This window comes from Lynx rufus, unplaced genomic scaffold (assembly GCF_022079265.1).
Source record: "Lynx rufus isolate CCGP_SWC_20201006 ecotype Redwood Valley unplaced genomic scaffold, mLynRuf1.p SCAF_15, whole genome shotgun sequence".
NCBI classification, from domain to species: Eukaryota; Metazoa; Chordata; class Mammalia; order Carnivora; family Felidae; genus Lynx; species Lynx rufus.
In genome coordinates this window covers 45925314-45935494 of record NW_025814829.1, presented here as the reverse complement: position 1 = coordinate 45935494, position 10181 = coordinate 45925314, and the positions used below count along the sequence as shown (strand labels likewise).

General features: G+C 42.9%; 1 long non-coding RNA gene across 1 annotated transcript; it reads right to left on the bottom strand.

Moving 5' to 3' along the window:
- Positions 1–2290: 2290 nt before the first annotated feature.
- LOC124510194 (uncharacterized) lies at positions 2291–4903 on the bottom strand. The gene is made up of 2 exons (XR_006961643.1): positions 4043–4903; positions 2291–2582 (listed from the first exon to the last, which is right to left on the bottom strand). It is a non-coding gene; the product is annotated as an uncharacterized LOC124510194 (long non-coding RNA).
- Between the last annotated feature and the right edge of the window lie 5278 nt (positions 4904–10181).

Below are 10181 nucleotides of genomic sequence, written 5' to 3'. Positions count from 1 at the left end.
GGAAGGAAAGAAAGAAGAAAGGAAGGAAGGAAGGAAGGAAGGAAAGAAAGAAAGAAAAAGAGAGAGAAAGAGAAAGAAAGAAAGAAAGAAAGAGAAAGAAAGAAAGAAAGAAAGAAAGAAAAGAAAGAAAAAGAGAAAGAGAAAGAAAGAGAAAGAAAGAAAGAAAGAAAGAAAGAAAGAAAGAAAGAAAGAAAGAAAGAAAAAGAAAAAGAAAAAGAAAAAGTAAGCAAACCCTCCTGTTTCCCAGTAAGAGCACCTATCTGTGTGGCCATCACAGAGGAGAAAGAACAAGAGGGCGAACCAAAAATGCCAGTAACTTCTATCTGTTGTCAGCTGGAAAGGGGGACATTTCCAAGGAAGCTGAGGAACAGGTAGCACTAATATCTACCAAAAAGGGCAAGGATAGATTAGCCTGAATAAAAGTTATTGACATAGGGTTCACCAGCACCCCCTTCCAAGATTCCCTCAATCTGTCCATTTGAGTCGAGTGTCTCCTAGCTAGGAGTTTTGTCCTGTCAGGCTCTCCTGATTAACCTGTCTCTGTAATCCCCACACGTCCCAGAGTCCCTTCTCCAGTCCTTCCGGTGCCCTGGCACTTTGCAGTCATGACCTGTAGTTTTCTCCTCTTCCTTTGATACCTTCATAGGTTGGCCAGGGGAGGGACTGTTGGCTTTAGTAAAGGGTTCTACCTAGGGCCGCCTGGGTGGCTCAGTCGGTTGAGCATCTACCCTTGATTTTGGCTCAGGTCACGATCCCAGGGTCACGGAATCGAGCCCCGTGCCAGGCTCTGTGCTGAGCGTGGAGCCTGCTTAGTATTCGCCCTTCTCTCTCTGTCTGCCCCTCCCCCTGCTCACACTCACTCTCTCTCAAATAAAAAAAAATTTTAAAAAGTTCTAACTAAACAGACAACACAGCTCTTCAGTCTCTTCTTTCCTTCTTTGTCTTTCTCTAGATTATCTCCAAACTAAGTAGCTGCTGCTAGCAGGTGAGCAACAGTCTGTCCTTGCCATCCTACCACTCTTCCCAGCCTTCCCTTCATTTGGGGTTGGAGAGCGGACAAGACGGCCGAGACAAAGGTTGTTAGGAGTGAGCTCCATCTAGACCATCTAGATCTGCCCCAGGTCCACGCCAGTAAAATTTGAGTACGCTTCAGCAATCCGCTGATGGAAATGAACGGAGGACCCACCCAGGTTCTGCATTTGCCACGGCAACTTCCCTAGCTCACTTTTATTGGAAAGAGAGAGAGTCCTGCCACTCGCAACCCCTCTTGAGGGGTCTCTAACATGCTTAGCTCTGCCATGGTTGTAGGGAGTAGCGGACAGTCGACTCCTCTCCTCAACCGTCTCTCAGGCCACGACGGGCTGGTTCCACCAAAGTGAAATGTGCTGGTGGTGGAACTTCCCGCAGCAGCCTAGGTATGGGGATGTAAACTGAAAACAAGCTGCAAAGGATTTCTGCAGGCTTTGGTGGATCTTCCCAGGGTTCCCGTTGGGGAGGAGGGGGGGAGAAAAACCCTTTAGATAAGTGGTATCAGCAGAGGAGAAGGGCACAGCACTCTGAATATTCCCTCTGTGCCCGAGGGACCTGGGTAGCCCCTCAGCGTCATCAGCTCTGCTAGAGAGCCGGATAGGAAGGGCTGGTTTTCCTCAGGTTAGGATGGGAACAAGGGAGGATGACGTAGCACCTTGGTTTCTTTTCCCATGTTTGTACTTATCAGCCTAAGTCCCCTGTTGTTTGCCTGTTTCCCAGTAACTAATGCAGCCACTGTCCATCCTGCTGCCTGCCTATGGGCTCTCCATCCCATGGTCTCCATCATTGACCTTTATCGTCTCTGCCTTTCCAGCTGTGTGGCCTGTGCATGAAAAGGGACCCTTGGAGGTGGGATGTGGTCCAGGACATGAGGTGGACTCAGGGCTAGGCCAGCAGTCACAGAATTGTGCATCCTCAGACAGGGCAGGTAACACATTATCAGCCAGAAAATTGTGCTCCTCTCGGGGAAACGCACCGAGGAGGAGAACCACCGTCTACAAGATCACATCCAGCTCTTCTCAGGAGTCGGTTTGATACGGGAGGGATAAACTGAGGCTGGAGGAGCAGAGAGAAGGGGACAGCAGAGAAAAGGAGGTTTCTGTGAAAAAGCAAATGACTTTAGTTCTCGAATTCCTGAGTTTTGAGATTGGCAAGAGGCCTGTTTAGCTCTTATGAAGACTTAGATGTATCTGAAAAGGACAGAGAAAGAAATTCTGAAAGAAAAAGAAGAAACCTTTCCTCTTGCTTCCAACAGGAAGAATTGGGCCTGTTAGTTTTAATTGGTATTTGCTCTAACAGTGCAAAGATCCCACCTGTTTTCCTCTCCCTCTAAATCAGTGAGTTAGGATCCGATTCTCAAATCCGAGAGGAGTGATTCCATCCAGACCCCTGCCTTCTGGCAGCTGAGTGTCCAAACCACTCAGGACCAGTGACCGCCTCCGATGATCTCCCAGGATGGAGATGTCACACATCTCTGTTGGTGGCGCCTTTCACTGCTTTAGCAACCTGATAGGTTCAGAGTTCTTCCATTTGCTTATTTGAAGTTCTTCCTCCTATAAATTAATTATCGGATAAAGAATATAATTAATTCACCATCAGATCTAACTGTCTTAACAGGGTCAAGATGTGCACACATGGTCTTCCTTGAAGATCAGTCTCAGCTGTGTCATTGACCATCTTTTTGGTCAGTGCCACTAAACTACAATATGATTCAATATCTCTAGAATGCCACTCAAATCCCACATCCTCCACACAACCCATTTAACACTCCAATCTGCCCTTTAATAATGTTTTCATTATAACATCTGCAGCCATTAATTTAACCTTTCTTTTCTTTTAAAGATTTTATTTTATTCACTTTTTTTTAAAGTAGGCTTCATGCCCCATGTGGGGATCAAACTCCCAACCCCGAGATCAAGAGTCACACACTCTGCCAAAGGAGCCAGCCAGCTCCCCCAACCCCCAAATTAACCTCTCTGAATCTGTCTTCATCGTCTGTTTTAAAAATAATGTTTACTGCACAGGATTAGGATATTATATAAAAACTATTTCCACATGTGCACATCTTACCCCTAACACTCCACGAAGGGATCATGCTCTGTACTGTTTGATGGCTTGCATGATGCCAAGTAGTAAGAACTCAACCTGCTGGGGGTGAGGAAGGAGGATTCCACTGAGATTTTGGCTCCATCTAGGAAAAAAGCTTCCTAACAATTGGAACCAGCCAGTCAAGAATGTCCCGGGACCCAGTGAGCTCTCTCAAAACGTGGAAGTATTTAAGCAGAGACTACCAGAGAGCCTCGTGGTGCTGCTGTATGAGGCTAAGTCCTACACTGAGTAGGGCATTTCATTCACTGCTTGCTTTGCAGAGAGCTGGGGATTAGTCTTTTGACTCTGAGAAGAAGGAAGAAGTAATATACTGAGATTGAGGTCATGAGGCCCAGATTTCTTTTTTTTTTTTCCTTTTTTAAGATTTATTTATTTATTTTGAGGGGAAGCGGGGCAGAGGGTGAAAGCAAGAGAATCCCAAGCATTCTCGGTGCTGTCAGCACAGAGCTTGACACGAGGCTTGAACTCCCAACCATGAGATCGTGACCTGAGCCCAAATCAAAAGTCAGATGCTGAACAGACTGAATCACTCAGGTGCCCGAGGCCCAGGTTTCTGTCCAAATTCCTGGCCCTCCTTCTTCACCCCCAAGGAGAGGTGAAACTAATGTCAAAGTTGCCTGGAGAGTCCCAGATAATGGAGAAGCAAGAATGCACAGTTACATAAACAGCTGGTTTCACCAGACTGCTTATCTGCATACACCCAGGAGAAGCCGGGAAAGGGAAAAAGACACATTCCTCCTCTGTGCTGAAGATTTGTTAGAATGCACTTAGACCACCAGAGGGTGGGCAGATGCTGGAAAATGAGAACACTTCCTGGGGGACCGAAACTGGAAAACTGTTTTGGCTTCTGCTTGTGGCTCTATGGATGTGACTGTTTTCCCTGATCACCGTTCCCTTCTCTTACCTGCGGTCCCCATTCCTGGTCCACTCTGGCTGCCTGTGCAGGGCAAGAAGACTGGAAAGGCCCCAATAGAGGTGATTCTGGTCTTCAGACTGTACTCTAATCTTCTCTAGGGAGAACGTGGTGGGCAAAGAGACATTTCATAAATTCCACGTTGGGTATCTTCCTAAGCTAGCTTTTCGTGGTAGCTGTGACAGTGGCCTTTGGCAGGTCAGCTCTCAGGCAGATGCCGTGTTCAGAGAGCACGAGGGGATAATGCCATTTTGTGGACCCACTGAGCATCCAAAACATCACGTCTAACCTTTCAACCTTTCGTTCTTTGGTTGCTTGCAATTTTTAGATTTTTAGACTTCATTATTCTTCATAATGGAAAAAAAATGAAGAGGAGCAACTAAAATTTTAATATGCATATGCTAATGCTACCCTGTATTCATGGAGCCGCTTTTCAATCTCCAAGAGTGCCAGAGGCCTTTCCAGAAAAGATAGATCACTGAAACTGTACCGCAAAGCTTTGCAATTCAATAGCACGGGAACACCATACCCCAGTTCTATGAATAGCACGTTGCCTTTCCCGAGGGAACCACAGGGCTCGTGAGAAGTCTCTCCTGGGATTGGCTGAACAGAATATGGGAAGTGGGAGTGAGGACTGACCAGAGTTTGGCCTTTAAATGCGAAAAATATTGAAAAAAATATAAAGTGCTTACTTACTGGGTTGGCTTTTAACAGTGGTTAACAGTGGAAAAAAACAATTTTCCATCTTTCCAAATTTAACCCCTCCAAATTAGCCAGAGTTCAGGCACTGGCCATAAAATATGTATGAATATTTAAACAGACTCAGTCATACCAAAAAAAAAAAAAAAAAATCAGCTGGGTTCCAAGTCTTCATGTAAGCGCTCTGAACTTGAGAAGCCTTCTTTTATATTCAGAAAAGAAATTTCAATAGCTCAGGATGAAAGAACCAGAAAGGAAAGAAAGAGGAAGAAAAGCCAGCCTTGCAAAATAGCCTGTGCTTTCCCACACTCACTTAGCAGGCTATCATAAGCACAAACCTTTCAAGAGTATTTAGTGAAGGCCATCTCAACCCCAAACCTCTCCCGTCTCTGTGTTCAAGTGGTGTAGCATAGTAGAGATCTTCCTACTCCACTCAAATAATAAAAGGTCTAAAACGTCTCACCGTTTACTGGGCTTTAGCAGAAAAGAGAGTCCCCTGGTTCTCTGAAAACGCACATACACTTCAACACTGCTTGTGTGCATGCCTGTGGAAATTGCCACACAACTCCACACAAAAAAGCTTTTGGTCATGGGTGTGTGCCCTCCAAAATGGCTTTCCACGTTCCTGTGCTAGAGACACAGCATTGTGGAAAGAGAAGATCATTGCTGCAGAAGGACTTTTATCCACTAGACGGCAAGCTCAGGAGACATTGCATTTTTCATGCTTCTTCTTCTTTCCTGCCCCTGCTGTATGGTGAACACCCAGAATGGAGGTCAACAAACTACAGCCTGTAAGCCAAATCCAGCACGTGGGCTTTTCTGCATGGCTCATATGCAATGAATAGTTTTCACATTTGCAAATGCCTGAAAAATAATGTTTTAAAAATACTGGGACACATGACAATGAACTGAAATCCAAATTTCAGTGTCCATTCACAAGTGTCATTGGAACCCAGGCACACTCATTTGTTCCCATTTTGTGAACATGTCTAGGGCAGCCTTTATATGCTACAGTGGCAGGGTTCAGTAGTTGTGACAGTAGTTGTGACTATATGGCTCAAAAAGCCTAGAATACTCACTATCTGGCCCTTCACAGAAAGAGTCTGCTGCCCCTTGGCCTAGAAAATACTTCAAAATAGGCACTCAAGTTTTTGTTGAAAGAACAGAGCCACCATATACAAGTGGCTATATATACGATCTCCTCTTCTGAGCAACAGTCACGCCCATTGGAGTGAATGGAGTTATTAGGCTGCTATCCCACTGAAGCTCATGCAGAAAAGTTTCTAAGATAAAACGGTCCTTCGGGTCTCGAAAACTAAAGGTGAATCTTTAGGGTATTACTTGTATTTGCCTTGGTTCTTTCTCTTGAAGTTGCTGAAGACTCTTTTTTTATGCGGTTCTTCCAAAAGGCTCCTAAACCTCTGATCACAGATTAGCTCTGATCACAGAGCTCCTAAACCTCTGATCACAGATTGTGTCACCATAGGACACAAGCAGTGCACACGGGCAAATCCCTGAAGTCACCTTCAGGGACATGGCAAACATTTTGCACAAAAATTGGCTCAAGTGAGGGCACCTGGCTGGCTCAGTCAGTAGAGCACATGACTCTTGATCTTGGGGGTGTGAATTCCAGTGCCGCATGGGGTGTAAAGATTACTTAAAAATAAATACAATCTAAAAAAAAAACTTGGTTAACCTGGACTCTTCTCACTTTTGGGAACTTTAACTTAGAATTCATGAGAATCCCCACCCAGGTCCAAACCCAAGATCTCTTTCAGAACCTGGGTATTATAGGGAGTTTGCTTCTCAAACCGATCAAGGACAAATGGCTCCCAGAGAACCGAGAACAAATTAAAACCATATACAAATGGAAAGATTTCTTGATTCTCATAGTGAGAAGCTGTGAAGATCCCAGGTGAAAGAAATGAATGACAGGCAGTCTGATATCTGAATAAGGACATATGTAATAAAATCTATTGACAGAGATGAGAGCATGATTCTTAGTAAGTAGAATTTATTATTATTTCTTTTTAATGTAAGTTCCATGCCCAACGTGGGGCTTGACCTCACCACCCTGAGATCAGAGTCGCATGCTGTTCCAACTGAGCCGGCCAGACGCCCCTCAGCTAGAATTTAGAGATAAATACGGAGTACATAAAGGTTTCCTATCCTTGCAAAACTATACAATTTCTTAGTCAAAGTTGAGACTCACTCAAACGTCCTCTCAACTCCACGTGTGCCTCTTTTTTAAGTGACAGCCAGAACAGATCATTGCGTTATTCTCGGTGTCCTTCTTCAGCGTCAGCTGGCACTCCTGTCTTGTACTTTGTTTTGTATATACTAAATCTATCCTCATGCTTTTTATTTTTGGTAAACTTTTTATTTTAGAACAGTTTTTTTTTTTTAGATTTACAGAAAAACTGCAAAGAAAACAAGAATTCTCATATATCCTACACTGATTTCCCCTATTATTAACATCTCACATTAGCGTGGGACATTTGTTACAATAATCAATCAATATTCATACATTAATACCATCTAAAGCCCATACTTTATTTCTTAGTCTTTAGGTAATGCCCTTTTCTGTTTCACGATCCCATTCAGTCTGTCACATCACATTTCATCATGTCTCCTCAGCTCCTCATAGCGGAGACAGTTTCTTACTTACCTTGTTTGAGGAGTACTGGTTATTTAGTGGGATGTCCCTCAACAGGATTTACCTAATATTTTTCTCATGTTGGCTGGGGTTGAGTTTGGGGAAGGAAAACCACAGAGTTAAAGTGCCATTTTCATTACAACTTATCAAGAGTACTATCGACATGATATAACTTTTTTTAAATTCTGCTTATTTTTTTGAGAGAGCGCACGAGTGGGGTAGGGGCAGAGAGAGAATCCCAAGCAAGCTCCATGCTGTCAGCACACAGCCTGATTTGGGGCTTGAACTTACAAACCATGAGATCATGACCTGAGCTGAAACCGAGTCTGACGCTTAACTGACTGAGCCACCCAGGCACCCCAACATGATATAACTTTTGATGTTGATCCTGATCACCTGGCTAAGGTAGTTTGTCAGGCTTCTGCACTGTCAAATTACTTTTTTTCTCTTTCCATACTGTACTCTTAACTATAGAGAACAAATGGTTGGTTACCAGAGGGGAGGGAGGATGGGTGAAATAGGTGAAGGGGACTGAAGAGTGCACTTGTCATGATGAGCACTGCGTAATGTGTAGAACTACTGAATCACTATACTGTACATCTGAGAAAAATATCACACTATATGCTAACTAGAAATTTAAATAAAAACTTTAAAAAGAGACCTACTCAGGGTGCCTGGGCGGTTCAGTTGGGCGGGGGGGCTCAGTCGGTTAAGCATCCGACTCTTGATTTTGGTCAGATCATGATCTCAGCATCCTGAGATCAAGCCCCATGTTGGGCTCTGTGCTACTAGTGTGGAGAATTCTTGAGATTCTCTCTCTCCCTCTCTCTCTGCCCCTCCACCACTTGCTCTCAAAATAAATAAACATTAAAAAAAAAAAACACCTGTTTCCTCTGAAACCAAGTCAATCTGCACAGCTCATACTTTAGGATCCTATTCCCTTAAGGGTGGAGTATCTATGGAATTTGGAATTCTGCAAGGGAAATTTCTCACTTCTCTCCATTTGTTTATTCAATAATTTATTTATAGCAGTAAGTACTCATATTTATATTTTAGGTTATAATCTATAATCCTAGTTTATTTTATTGCTCAAATTGTCCTAGCTTTGGTCACTAGTTGGATCAGTTTCTTTGCATCCCCTGGTCTATAATGTTCCTTTGCTGCTTATAGCTGAACTTACTTGCTCTTCAGAATTCAGCTGACTTCCTCCAGGAAAAAACCTCCTGGTACCCACCCCTACTTCCAGCCCTTAGTCTCCCACCACTCAGGTTATATGTTGTTCCTACGTACACCTAAATTTACATCTAAAATTTACATCTGCTATGGTACTTCTACACTACTCTCTCTCCCACTGGACAATCAGCTTTTTGAGGGTAGGGATATTTTATTTTATATGCCTAGTATGTAGTACATAGTGCCTCACACAAAGCAGGATCTCAACAAATACTTCTAGAACAATCACTATGGTTTTCTCTTTAGTCCAAAAATATACGCGCGTCTCATATAAACCAGAAGCCACAGAGGAACTGGAAACTAACCACTCTGGGAAGAACTACAAGGTGTTACTGCTGTGTTTAATGTCAGTCATATAATACAATAGGCTCCAGATCTAAGTTAACAGTTTCTCATGTCTCATTTCTGAATAAGCAGACTTTTCCTATAAACATTTTGAGGAATTATATTAAGAGCAATGGCCAATGACCTTTATATTTGGAGCCAAGGCTAGGTACCTTCTAGTTCTGAGATTAGAGAAGTGGTGTTCCCAAAACAGCACACGGGCGTTTTAGCCATGAGGTTCCCAAGAGCCACAACCTGTGGTTGATTGCATAACCACTAAAGAAATCTATTTGCTGAGTTGTATTCTTTGTTGCCACAAATTATTATGAGAAAGTGACTTTAAAAATTAATCAAGAATCTTCTGAGATACAGGAATTAAGACTGTGGTAAACGCCACCTAGCTGAAATAGATTGTTAGGCTGGATCATGCTACGACCCAGAGGAAGCCACCAGTAACTCTTGACTGATCAGATCACCTCCCTAACTGTACTCTAGCTCCCGTCTGTCCACTCATCATAAAGGAAATCATGTCATTGCACTTAACCACCCCCGCCACCCCACCCCCCTCCTTTAACTGCTTCTACAACAAAATTCAAATTCCTAACCATGCCCTAGAAGGCTCCACATACCTACTGGTTTCTTCGACAGCTCTGCAGACTCCTCCTAAGGCTCATCTCTTCCTTGCTTAATGGTCCAGCTGTGCTCATCTTGCTGAAGTCATGGCTCAGTACCAGAAATTTTTTGATGCCTAGTAGCTCAATTGTTTACAAGAATTTTACAACGTTCTTCAATCTTTAATGTTTCTTAAGTATGAGTTGTGTGCCTGAAAATAAAATGAACTGTGTCTGAGAAACCCCTACAAATCCACTGAAATATAGATTGAAACATGAAGACCCATATTCCTCTTGAGTTAGAAGTTCTTTTGGTGTTAAAAAAAGCTTTTATTATGTTATTTTTCCAAGAAATAGTGCTATAGTTTGACGTTGACATTAAAGTTAGTCTAACTCAAATTTAAAAATGGTTTCTCCCTACTAACAAAAAAAAAGTTAAAACACAAATTTAAATAAAGCACTGCCTTTTAAAAAGAATAATTTATTTAAAAATTCAGTCCCTTGATAACTAATAAAGGTAACTTATTGCATCCTTCCAAACATATGGAAATTAACATGACCTTACAATGTTGACAGCTTGAAATAAAACATAAAAAGTCAGACCAAA